The following is a 14193-nucleotide window of genomic DNA, read 5'->3' as shown; positions in this document are numbered from 1 at the left end:
ATGTGGAACTATGGCTGGACAAGAAATAAGGACTGGATAAGGAATTAGAATGAGGGACTAGAACAAAAGAGACTGAAGGGATAAGTACGGCTAGGATGAGGGACTATTTATCACTTATTTGCTGATCTGAACCAATTGTACGACATTCCAATGAGAAATGTTGCACAATGGGTATGCTGAGCAGGGTGTCTTTACAAGGTATAATGATTGTATGACTGAGGGCAAGCCAAATGGTAAAGGAGTAATGCAAAGGATAATAGACCAGCACATTGATAAGGGAACAAACATGTCAAACTTTTAAGACTTGGGCCAGTATTTATACAATGCATACTACACATATAGATTCAGAAGTATCAGGCCTGGAACAGGCCAGTTGTGCAGTATATTTTGAAGCACAATTGTGGGGCTGAAGGACCGCCCCGTCATTCATCAATTTGAGCTTAAGTCTTGTCTTGAAAAGATCCATCAATTGTACTGCTTTGATGGTAGGGGAAAAGAGGCAGCTGAGAAGGAGTGCAAGCAGTGAGAGGAACAGTGGTGCTGGGGAACAGATGAGCATTCGAGAGGCAATTGTAGTGTTTGAGAGGGAGGATAGTGAGATGTACTCAGTACGGCAGTGCAAGGGCATGGCAATGAATTGATTCAAAGACTTGGGAGTAGAAACTTGGAGAGGGAGCAGTTTTGCATAAAAGAACCTCAAGCATGAAGGAGATAGATTGAGGTTAGAAGGATAAGTTGAGACCTTTGTTGGTGGACAAAAGAGCAGAGGGGAAGGCATAAGAGTAGTCTAGTACAGTAGACAAGTTTGCTGAACACCAGACTAAAGAAGGGAGTTCTTGCGGAGTGGTGAGTGAGGTGATGACTGCCATTCCTGATGTTTAAAAGGTTGAGCTTGGCTGCAGAGGCAGTAGCCATGATGTATGATGGATATCGCAGAGACTGACTACGCTGTCAAAGAAGACCCCAAAGATTGTAAGTCGCATGTGAATGCAGTACACAGAAGTGAGCGAGGATCTAGGCAGGTTGTAGTGGGTGCATGTAGAATAAAGGAGGTAGGGGATGGGAGAGTTAGGTTAGCATTAGAAGCCATGAGAACGTCAGTTGTGGAGAAGTTTAGCCACAGGCAGCATAGAGCCATCTAGTGACGGGTGGTGGAAAGGCAGATGTTGATGCATTCGGAGGATGCTGTGGAAAAGGGGGGCAGGAGGTAGAAAATATGGATATTGTCAGCAAAGAGGTGGTAGTGAAAGCCAAAAGATCAAATGAGTTTAATGAGAGACATTTTAGGGGGTTAAGATGTACGAGCCCAGGACTGATCCTTGAGGGATGCTGCCCTGGAAGGTGTGTGGGGAAGAAGTGAGTTCAAGTCATGTAGAGGATTCTTAAAGCCAAGGAAGGAAAGTGTTTGGAGGAGAGAAGTACCATCCACAGTATCAATGGCTGCAAACAGATTGAGTAGAATGTGGATGGATGAAAGGAGACGTTGATGGCCAGTGGCTAGACAGTTGGAGGCATGGGTGAGAACAGTTTCAGTAGAGCGTTTACTGCGTCATCCATATTTAGTGTGGAGGAGGAGGGTTTGTATAGTTAGTACACCTTGTAAAAAACAAATAATAAGAGCCAGTGAGAGTTGGGAGGGCAGTGCCTGAAACCCCCCATGCGGCTTGTATGTTATCAATGGTACCACTCTGTCACATAATGCCTCTCACTGCTCCTTCTGGCCTATATTCTCTTTTTTCCACCCATTTCAAAATGGCAACGCCCAGAATACTCTTGGGAATAACCAAGAAAACCAGGACTGGAATCAAATAAAGGAGAAAAGAGAAACACTGCAGTATGAGCTTTCACCAGAGCCCAACAGTGACCAGCACCTTAGAAAAACAAAGAACTCATATCAAAAGCAGAATATAATCTCACAGACCCGCAGCATGCCAGAGAAACAGGGAAACCATCAAGGAATGCCAAACAAAATGTGCTGGAAAATGTGGAGGGGCATAGAGATTTTAGTTTCAAGACTCTCACCTCGGTAATCCAACTCCTGGGGAAAAGACAGGCACCAATCGGTTGAATGCTGTGAATTCTGCAGCAAATGGAAGGGCAGGGTGAGAGTCACCAGCACCTCAGTATAAAAGGGGAGAGATGAGGGGCAGAGTTGGGGTTGTTCGGTGAGGTCAGAGGAGGTGAACATGGACAAACGACTAGATTAAGGAGGAGTGTGTTGGAGAGTTGGTGGCAGAATTTAAGCAGAGTGCAGATGAGGTGTTTGGGATAGAGTAATACCAGTTGTTTGTAGTGTAGGAAAAGGGAGCAGGTGTATATGAGGTGATTAGGAGAGATACAGAGAGCATAGAATATAGGAGTAGGGGAATGGAATAGTAGTAGTTAGAGGGCAAAGCAGTGGGTGTTGGGACAGAAGGGCATAGGAGTGCAGTGCCAAAAAAGGGATGCAGGAGAGACAGGTGCTCTTTTGTCCACCAACAAAGGTCTCAACTTATCCTTCTAACCTCAATCTATCTCCTTCATGCTTGAGGTTCTTTTATGCAAAACTGCTCCCTCTCCAAGTTTCTACTCCCAAGTCTTTGAATCAATTCATTGCCATGCCCTTGCACTGCCGTACTGAGTACATCTCACTATCCTCCCTCTCAAACACTACAATTGCCTCTCGAATGCTCATCTGTTCCCCAGCACCACTGTTCCTCTCACTGCTTGCACTCCTTCTCAGCTGCCTGAGCAGTCAGAGCAAGTGTAGTGGAAATGTAAGCAGGGCACTATATCCCTAAGATCCGGAAAGAGAGAAGTAGACTTGCGAAGAAGGGAGAGTAGCAGTCATGTAGAGAGAGTAGAAGTGTGAAGGAGTAGTAGTGAGGCGGAGGTATGTAGGAGTAGGAGAGAAAGACAACAGACTGAGGAGAGAGGTAGGAAGTAGACCAGTTGGGTGAAGTTTGACATAGGAGAGTAGGGGACAGAGGAGAGTAGTAAGGAGATGGAGTTGGTTGAAGGTAAGACAGCAGATCCATAAGTCACCTTAGAGAACTAACACCATTGACAGTGTAAGGTAAGTTTAGTAATTCCCTGATGGAGACTAGATAGATAAAACAGTTGCATTTAGGCCATCACAGTAAGTCAGACACGTTATTTGACAGTAGGTGTTACCATTCACTATGGAAAAACCTCAGCCAGGGATGCCCAAGTAAGAGAAGAGGTGCCAAAGAAGACAAGAGAAAGGAATGGCCCTAGCAAAAATCTCCACTCCTTTCCAGCCCAGTGCTCTCCATTGAACAGGGCAACTTGACTACCAATTGAACCAACTGCCTGTCGTTATACTGAATACAGTGAAAATCTGGATAACATTCAATATACACTACGCTATTTGAGTTTGATAAAAAAAAAAACACGGAGGGCCTCATTACGACTTTGGCGGTAGCCATGTCCTTAATAAGGGCATGACTGCTACCAAAACCGGGTCCGGGTTCCCTGAATAGGGAATTACTGGGCCATTCCAAGTTTGGAGGGCCCAGTAATTCCTCCTTCATGGAACCCGGGCTCGGAACTTCCCCATTCCCATTTGAGCCCCCATAGGGCTCAATGGGAATGGGTGCAGGGAGCTAACAATGGGCAGATTACGACCGGCCCGTTAGCTCACTGGTCCCCTTGCGGGACCCGGTAAGGACGCCTGGTTTTACCACACGTCCTTACCAGGTCCTGCGAGGGAACCTCGTAATCAGGCGGAATGGGTTTAACGGGACCACATCCATTTGCGGCACCCGTTAACCCATTCCGCCAAGGTCGTAATAAGGCCCTGAATCTTACTGGAACCTCCACAAGTTAAGGCCATCAGTGCCAACCACAAGGTCTTTAATGTGGTTAAAGGCGGTCACTCGCTTGAGGATTCTGATGTGATGGGGCAGAAGAGAGAGGGGTAGTGGCCTGTAGTATTAAAGACAATTAAATGTCAGATGGTTATACCTGTGCTATTTTGTAGCAGGCTATGAAGATGTAATTGAAAGAGAGATTGAAGAGGGAGGAAAGCTAACAGGAGGTGACATTTGCAAGCTCACTGAATGTTTGGGGTGCATAAGGGGTCACTAGGAGCAAAGGACAGGTTTGCTGATCGGAAGATGGATATGAGTCAGCAGAGCAGGTGCAGAAGTGGGAAGGTTGGTGAGAAGCAAGAGTGAGCGACTAGGCGAAGAGAATATGGTGAGGGGCTATCCTCTGGATTAGAGACTAAGACTAGGAACAAAGTCAAGGGATGATGGACTAGGACAAGAGTTTCAGACAGCACACTAGGACAAAATACTAGGACGAGATACTAAGAATAGGCTCATAGACTAGGATGTAGGGTGACAGAGGGAGGGATTGAGTACGTGGGTGGAGTTGTAGCAGTGAGGTTGAGTAGAAGTGGTGTGTAGGTGGGAGTAGTAGGAAGTGGAGTAGTAGTAGAGTGGACAGACAAGAGCAATAGTGGTATATGAGGGAAGAGTATTAGGAGAGAGTTAGATCAGAGGGTGGACGTAGACAGTAGGGAGGCAAGGAATGAGGCATCATCAGAGGGACACAGATTAGAAAGACCGGGGGAGTGGGAGGAGAGTAGTGAAGTAGAGAGAGACAGTAGAGCAGTAGGTAAAGGAATAGAAGAGCGTGGAAGGTCAGGCGAGTGCCCAAACGGACTGCAGCACACCATATAACTGGGATCCTAGATAGGTGTCACCTAGATTTTTCCCTGAGGAGGTTTAGATGGATAATACATTTGCTTTTAGGCCATCAGCTATAAAGAGAGAGCTTTTAGATAGTAGGTGTTACCAATCACACATACCAGTGTGGGGCACAGTGAAGCCTGGGTTTAGGGTGGGAATGCCCATATCTAGATTAGAGAGAAAGGAACTGCCAACATGACAGTTGGAAATCAAAAAAAAAACCTTGAACCGCATCTGGTGGTTGGTGTGTTCTCGAAGCCATCTGTGACACATGGCAATAACATTTTCTACTTCTGAAACCACCTTCCCCATCTCTCTTCTTTCTACGGCATTGGCATGGGCAAAGGTTGCATTAAAGCACCAGCATATGTGCCAAAACCAAAAGATATGATAAGATATACCTCACTACAAAATACAATATATTGGTATGAAAACATGTGTTAACATTCTTCAGTAAAATGAGAAAAGTGGCGAAAAACACATTACAGATGTGATCTCTTCACTATAAAAGTGTACACCTGTAGCTAGGTAAAATGTATGGGGGGTGTTTGGGACCCAATTCAAGATTCATTGATGTATATACTCATACTGAAATTATTATATTATATACTGGGATGTATATGTCATGTACTGTGATGCACACATTATATACTGAAACGTACATTGACATACATCCACTGCATATGGAGAGGTATGTATTGCATATTGAGATGGATGCATTATATATTACACTGATATACATTCACTGTGTACTGAGAATGATGTACTCCATATTGAAATGAATACATTACATATTGAAGTATGTATGCATATACACAGATGTGCATAGATTGTATATTGACAATTATATACTGTATTTTGAGATGCATACATTATATATTCATTGTGCGCCAAGATATATTTATTTTACACTAAGATATATATACTGCATATTGAGATGTATATATTATATATTAAAATGTATACACTGTATACTGAGGTGTACGCACTGTATTAAGAGATACATGCATTGCATACAGAATGTATGTATCGTATACTGATATGTACATACAATATATTGAAATGCATATAGTGCAGATTGAAATTCATACATTGTGTAGCAACCTATTGTGAGACAGGCATGGTATCAAGAGTGACACAGACTCAAAAGCAACAGTTTGCAAACCTTTATTGGGTTGGTGTAATGACTAACTGGCCGTTCCTCTAACGGGGTTGTTCCCTCAATTGATGTTTCTAACGGCTGTCGATGTCCATAAGTCCAAAACCAAAATCCGTCTGTGTCACAATCTATGCTTGCCCTCACTCAGACAAAATGTGTTCAGGAATCGTCTTAAAGAAAAATGATGACTCAAAAAGAAATGTAAATCAGTATTGGTTTCAGGTGGCCTTACCATCAGGTGTAGTTCTGCCAGTTTAAAAAAAAAAGATTGTTCAACACGAACAGGGTTGCCCTTGGTTCCATCCACGTAGGGCTCATGCAGCAGATAAAGTTCAAAGTATTTGGGTCGCCCGGGGTTTGCCCAAGCTTTACTCCTTCCTGAGTTCCAAAAAAGTCCAGCCCTCGCCTACAAACGTTCAAACATGCCTGTGGGCCTCTCAGGATTCCCTTCCCCAAGCTTAGACTCCTCTGGACTCAAACACAAGTTCACACAGTTCCTTCCATGGGGCAGTGTCAGAGACTTTAAAAAACGCCATGTTATTGCTCCACACCTGCGCGACCACTCTGACCTCCAACCCCTCTCTTATAATTTTGTATCTTTTCTTCTGTCTTGTTTCACTTCTTTCTTTCCTTTCCATTGTGCAGTGCACTCCTGCACCTTCTTTCTCTTTACTGTGCTTCTTGCACACTGCTCTTGCAACCTTACACCACTCTTTCCACTTTGCCGTGCAGCCTTGCCCCTTCTTTTCTTACTTTCGGGTAGCTACCACCCTCTTTTCTGCTTTCGGGACGCTCGTGCTCTCTCTTCTGTCTTTTTCTATCTTCACGCCGCTCACGCACCCCGTTTTCCTTGCTTGCGTTTTCCCGTGCCGCTTTCCACTTTCACATCTCTGCTCCTGCTCCAGCCACACGCACAGCACTGACTTTCTCTCTCTCTCTCCTGCTACGAAACTCACCCAGAAAGCGCAGCGGTGGAGAGCAGCTTCTTAAGATCTGGGGTCAGGGATCACCTCCTGCCCCTCAAGACATCCCTGGGACCGGAACACGTCCCAAGGGAATGAGCAGTGGCCTGGATACAGCCAATAATTTGTAACTCGGCTCACACAAGCTCCATGGAGAGACGGCTCCCTCACCAAACTGCAACCCTAAAAGCCACACAGGGTCAGCGCCTCGGCGTCCTGTTGTCCCCCGGACTTCCCAGGCTTCTTGTGCTGCAACCTCCACGTTCCAACCAGCAACCCCAGCTCACTCCTCTTTCCTGGCATAACTACACCTTTAATACCCTAGCTGAGGGTCAACTGTAGTCAGGTGTGAATGGTTAAGGTAAACAGTCTGACCTTGTCTGACTATTAGTGAGACAGTCTAGTGGTGTAACGTGGTAGGCTTCTCTTTGCTTCTCACTGTTATGTCAATGGGTAATCGTAACTGCTATTGATCGCCTCTTCTTCGTCTCAGTACATGTTGTGGAGGAGGGAGAGATGGAATGGGATTCAAAATATCCCAAAAAAGATGAGGGAGAAGGTTTTGATGTGTAATGGAAAAAAGGGGAATACCATGTCTTGCGTTTAGGCATTCTCCTCCCAATCCCCCATGGCCCTCCACTTGATGATCCTCCCTCGGTTGTCCACCCCCAGGGTCGGGATCCAGAAGCAACGACCCTTCCCTGGCCACCTGAATGGACAATCCCGGGGAGTAGGTGGGAGAATACCATCAGGTTTTTCACACTATGTTAATTTTATAGTGAGATGTGCATGGTACATTCTAATAACTCAAACAGCATTCTGAAATGCACACATAAGAAACTGCTTATGGTATAAGCTGAGAGAAATGCATACTGTATTATAATGCATCTACTGAATAATACAAAAAGAAATGCTGGAAACTGAAAATTCTTGTACGCACCATGTCAAAACATATCGTTCATAAAATGTGCATGCTAGTCACTTAAATATATATAGTACATGTAGAAATATATACATGATACATTGAGAATCCATATACACTGCAGTGAGAAGCTTGCAACACAAACTACTGAACACGTCACATGGTTTTCAGTTCTGCGCATTGGAGGGAAGGTTGTCCTACAAAGCAGTGTGGTGTGCTGCATTTTGCACCCACTTGGCACTATGTTGCCTTTAAATAAATAAAGTAGATCCCCCATTTTGCACCCATCTGGCTTTGTCTTCCCTTTTTTAAAATAAAGTAAATTCCCCCAGGTGTGCACGATACCTTCCCAAGCAAAGCCCTGAAGCATTTCCTTTAACCCCCGCCTGCCTCCCAACCCTCCCAGCACCCGTGAGTGGTCTGTGAGTGGTCTGTGCTTTATGCACACACCACAAAGAGAGCCCTGCCCTTGCCTCTCCCACACCCTTGACCCGCCCCGTCCCTGATTTGGCAAATCAGCATTTATTAGCCCCTCCCAGGGCAGCCCCCTGCCTATGCAGCCCCTGCGGCTAAGGGCCCTGAGGCAAAGGGTGGCTCCTACATTGGCGGCTCCAAGTTGTGTCAGCAGGGGAAGCCAGTGGCCAGCCGTCAACCAGCAACAACCACCAAAGTAAGTGTGGCATGGGTGGGGGGTGGAGCAATTACTCTCCTTCAGAAAGCCCTACCACGATACATTACCTACCAAAGAACAGACTGCCAGGCGAACATCACTTACATCACTCATACTTTACTCTGCATCGCTTCTAGATAGGATTGTGAAGGTTAGCAAGTGCCACACTTAGAACTGTGAATGTTAGCAAATGCCACACTTCGATAGAATTGGGAATGTTAGCCTGAGTCGCATCTAGATAGGATTGATAATGTCAGTTCAGTGCCACACATAGATATAATTTGTGAATATTAGCAAATGCCACACTTAGATAGAACTGTGAACATTAGCCTGCATCGCTTCTATATAGGATTGTGCATGTTAGCAAGTGCCACACAGATAGCATTGTGAATGTCAGCAAGTGCCACACTTAGATGGACTTGCTAACCTTCACAATTCTATCCAAGTGTGGCACTTGCTAACATTCACAAATTAGATCTATGTGTGGCACTGAACTGACATTCTCAATCCTATCTAGATGTGACTCAGGCTAACATTCTCAATTCTATCAAAGTGTTGGACTTGCTAACCTTCCCAATTCTAACACTTCGATAGAATTGTTGTGAACATTAGCCTGCGTCACGGTTTATAGTGAATATTTCGAATTACATTTTTTTCGAATGCAAAAATGTCGAAAAAATTTTTGGAATGCTTTTTTTTTAAACCCCTGTTTTTTTTCTTTAACACTTTATTTTTCTTACAAAAACCCCCAAAAAACGTATTAAATAAAAAAAGAATACATCCGAAAAAAAAATTCAACTTTCTTTTTTCGACATTTTTGCATTTCGAAAAAATGCATTCGACATATTGACTCGACACCCTGTGTCACATCTAGATAGAATAGCAATTATTTGCCATTGCCACATCTTGACTGCATAGGGAAGATTACCGATGCCAGATTTAGATAGAATTGTGAATGCTATAGACCGGTTTTGAAGATGGGCCAGTGCCATATTTGGATAGAATTGTGAATTTCGGCATGTGTCATATATAGACAGGATTGTGAATATTAGCCAGTGCCGGATCTATAGAAACACAGGGATATTCATGCACCACATCTAGAAAGAACGTGGAAATTTAGCACATATCAATTCTAGATAGCGAGGCCAATAACCAATAACCATATGTATATATATCATTCAAGTCCCTACATGGACAATTAAGTCTTCATCCTTTTGAAGCAAATGATAAATTAGTGCTCTTAAAGTGGCACCAAGGGTGCTAGATCTCACTGTGTTCTACTGTCAGCTTCATGTTCTTGTGGAAAATATGGAGATAAATTATGCTCTTATCGGATTGTTTTGCAAGTATGAAATACACACTTTCATCCTCATTAATTGCAACAAGCCATGACCCCTAGACAAACTGCTCCAAACTACTTGGTCATTCTTGGGACCTGTAAGGGCTTAAGCCTCAGAGATTTGTGCCCGAACTGTGGTTCCCAAGAAGATTGACCATGGTCACTCATTTATATGCAATATTCACAAACAAAAGTATTTCATATCAGTTTTTGAGTCATGTGCAGATTTATAAATATGTTCCAGAGTGTTTCACAGATTTTTAGACAGAAATAGAGAGAAGCCTATTATACTATTGACTTGGTATAGATAACAAAAGTTACAACAGAGCTGCTTCGGATGTTAGATGCATAGGATATGATCTTACTTGCTAATATTTAGTTTTTATTTAAAATGTTTCATGAGCCTTCTTTTGTAACTAAGATATGAATGAAAAAATAAATCTTTGCATCCAAAATACATCATTTATGGCGAATGTCCACCTTGTATCCTTTTCTTTACCGTCACCGAGGACCATTTTCAAACTGATTTTAAAAAGAGGTATAATTAAGGGACTGTAAAGTTATTGTATTTACAGTTAATATAGGTGTACTGTAAGACCCACTGCCTCCTGAGAAACAACATGTCCCTATGCAAACAAACTTCAAACTCCCCTTTGCCCATTGCTGAATATTTACATTCCCACACTACTGTGCTGACAACCATTTCTTTGTAAGAAAATAAACAGACTTTATACCCAGGCACTCACCAAAAGGCAACCCAAACTAACCAAGAGTCAAACTTTCAACAACAAAAAGTAGGTATATCTTTCCAAGACTCTCCTGTCTCTGAAGGCCCAGCTGCTCGCCTGGACAACTTCCGGAAATGGAAACTAGCACGATAAGAACAAGCTATCCCCTCCACTGGACAGAACCGCAGACCATGTGACGCTTTCAGTAGTCTATGTATAAGAAACAATGTTCATGAGTAAGCAACGTCACTATGCTATATGCAAGCTATTCACTAGTGTATTAAGATTCTCAATATGGCATATGCATTCCAAAATGTATTACATATATTCTAGTGAATATCAAACATATTTTAATGAATGCATACTTTTGACATGGCCTGTACAAGACTTTTCAGTTTACCGTATGTCTTATTATGTAGTAGATACGTTATAAAATACAATGTATACCTCTCTGCATACAGCATAAGCAATTTCTCTTTATATTATGCATGCATTTCAGAATGCTGGCTATACGAGTTATTGAAATGTATCATGAACAGCTCACTATATAATCAACATACATAGCCAGTTATACAATGTATGACTCTCAATTTGCCCTATATGCATTTCAATAAATGGGTGCATTTCAATATACTGTATATACATCTCAGTACACCGTGCATATATTTCAGATTACATTGTATACAAGAATATAATATGAATGTCAATATACAGTATATGTATCCCTGTGTACAATGAATACATCTCAGTGTAACTTGTATATATTTAAATAATGTATTCCTCTTAGTATACTGCATATACATCTCAATATACAATATATTTAATGTATGAATTCCACTGTACAGTAAATACCCCTCAATATATGATTGTATTTCAGTGTGCATTGTACCTATTTGAATATATAATCTAAGTATTTCAATATAAAGTACACACACCTCAGTAAACAATGATTATAATTAATTGTACAGTGTAAATGCTTCAGTATGTAATTTATCAATATATGATTTATACAGATCTCATTATATAATATATATACATTTCAGCATGCAGTACATGAATGTATTAATCTTTAATTATGTCCAAAACGACTCCCCATAAACATCAAGAGCTTTGTTTACATGCACACTACACCAGTAGCAGTAGATTACAATGTCTCTGAGTACTATCATCTTTGAAACTATATATCTGCACTGTGGTCAGAGAAAAAAATCCAAGCCAATGAAAAGCATGTTATTGAGGTGCTCGAACGTAATGTTTGTAAGCCATACAAGCAAAGGCCTACCGGGTGCTCCACCACACCACTTCTATATCACCACCAAAACATCCAGCACCCTACAAAATAAAGGGGACTAAGGACAAAGCAACTGTGAGTCAGCTAACAGCGTCACATGCACATCACATAAACGTTATCTGGGGAATTTCCATAGAAGAGGCAATGTGTATTATGTACTGAATACCCTGTTGTGCGTGCAGGAATTTAGAGCATGGCATTGAAAGATAACAGAACACATTTTTCACACAATTCAGAAAAGGGAATTTAGAGTGCAAATATGTTGGACAGGGCAGTGGCTCTGCAGCTTCACCAATGCTCTTAAACGATTGGCCCTTTAGGTATCTTTGGACAGCAGAGGCTCTGGATTGACTATCACGGAACACAGCAAACACACATCAGCATGGCCATTCCATACTTGGATTGATAAAATCCATCATCTGCCAAAAGACGCTCTCCAGGATTTACACCCTAGACCTTCCATAAGTTTGTGGTAATTAATTAATCTGTTACAACACAGTACCAGAGACCAGTCCCTAAGCACGAGACCGGGATTCGAACCTGTGTTGCTCTGCACTGTCTTGCTTCCAATACACAGTATAGTGAACAAATTTATCCAGAGGTTGTTTCTTAGTTTTAAAGGTATCAAACATGTATTTATTAAGATACATCATTTACAAAAAAGAATTAATCTTTAATTCATGCACACATATGAAATTACATTACCATTGCAGGAGAGCATAAGACACAAGATAATAAAATCCTAACACCACCATCATTCATCAACAATCACACCATCATTTGCAACACAAATCAATCAGCCTCATTCACTCACAGTAAAAACTTCTGAACTAAAACATTTAGTACAATTCATAAGTGGTAGCATTTCATAAATTAGCCCCACAGAGTCTTTAATATTTCATTTTATCCACATGTAATGTGTAGCAGCACAATCATTAACCAGAGAATGTGCTCTATTCCACGGAGTGGGTATGTTCAACAATAAATGATAAATTCCATTCCCGGATGTTCTTCTCTAACGGTTTCAATGTTTTATGAAGTGATTGAAATAACGTCTTCATAAGGAGAAATAATTGATAATATTACCACTGGCTCCCAATGTCATATGCTCCAGAGGATCAAGGACCACAAAATGTGGCTCAGGGACAATCCACCAAATTCCAAAAACCTTGAAGATGAGCTTGAATTATTCCAGTATTCGGACAACTGTGGCCGGTATCAATGTTAACTCGGCACGGGTGGTTAAGGTTTCAATCAAGTAATCGAAGCCTACTGGAGGCAGCCACAAAGTTTTCCCAAAAATGTTGTGGTGTCGACCCAGCGGGTGAATGCCGATTTAACGGCAGAATAGGATCCGAACAGGTTCTTTGGCAGCATGGACGGCTGCCTCTTGTAGGCTTCGATTACTTGATTGAAACCTTAACCACCCGTGCCGAGTTAACATTGATACCGGCCACAGTTGTCCAAATACTGGAATAATTCAAGCTCATCTTCAAGATTTTTGGAATTTGGTGGATTGTCCCTGAGCCACATTTTGTGGTCCTTGATCCCTTGGAGCATATGACATTGGGAGCCAGTGGTAATATTATCAATTATTTCTCCTGATGAAGACGTTATTTCAATCACTTCATAAAACGTCGAAACCGGTAGAGAAGAACATCCGGGAATGGAATTTATCATTTATTGTTGAACATACCCACTCCGTGGAATAGAGCACATTCTCTGGTTAATGATTGTGCTGCTACACATTACATGTGGATAAAATGAAATATTAAAGACTCTGTGGGGCTAATTTATGAAATGCTACCACTTATGAATTGTACTAAATGTTTTAGTTCAGAAGTTTTTACTATGAGTGAATGAGGCTGATTGATTTGTGTTGCAAATGATGGTGTGATTGTTGATGAATGATGGTGGTGTTAGGATTTTATTATCTTGTGTCTTATGCTCTCCTGCAATGGTAATGTAATTTCATATGTGTGCATGAATTAATGATTAATTCTTTTTTGTAAATGATGTATCTTAATAAATACATTTTTGATACCTTTAAAACTAAGAAACAACCTCTGGATAAATTAGTTCAGTATACTGTGTTACATTAATACCCTAGCCCAGGGTGTGGGGTTTTCCTGCGGTTTTCAGAGTGCTTTGTTTCCAAGACAAACACGTTGCCCCCGAGCTATCCTACTTGAGATGGTACATACACAGGCTCCCAGTACAATGCCCACAGAGATTTGGGGTTCTCCAACCCTCACAAGTGTATGTATACCCACCACCTTTGCTTATTACATAAGGGCTACATTCCAGCCAGTTCTGTGCACATGGTCACAATTAATTATCCTGGGAGGATGTCTCTTTCAAAGCAAAGGTGCTGCACTATAGTCTGCCCTAGCCAGAAACCGTAGCACCATATTGGACCAGCTTG

General features: G+C 42.0%; 1 protein-coding gene across 6 annotated transcripts in view; it reads right to left on the bottom strand.

Annotated features, from left to right (window-relative positions):
• PNPLA6 (patatin like phospholipase domain containing 6) overlaps window positions 1-14193 on the bottom strand; it is a 1092789-nt gene that overhangs the window by 454577 nt on the left and 624019 nt on the right. The gene's annotated exons all lie outside the window — the stretch shown is intronic.

Source organism: Ambystoma mexicanum, chromosome 3q, assembly GCF_040938575.1.
Source record: "Ambystoma mexicanum isolate Mex_15411 chromosome 3q, UKY_AmexF1_1, whole genome shotgun sequence".
Classification (NCBI taxonomy): domain Eukaryota; kingdom Metazoa; phylum Chordata; class Amphibia; order Caudata; family Ambystomatidae; genus Ambystoma; species Ambystoma mexicanum.
Note: the sequence above shows the minus strand (reverse complement) of the source record. Positions and strands in the feature narration are given on the sequence as shown.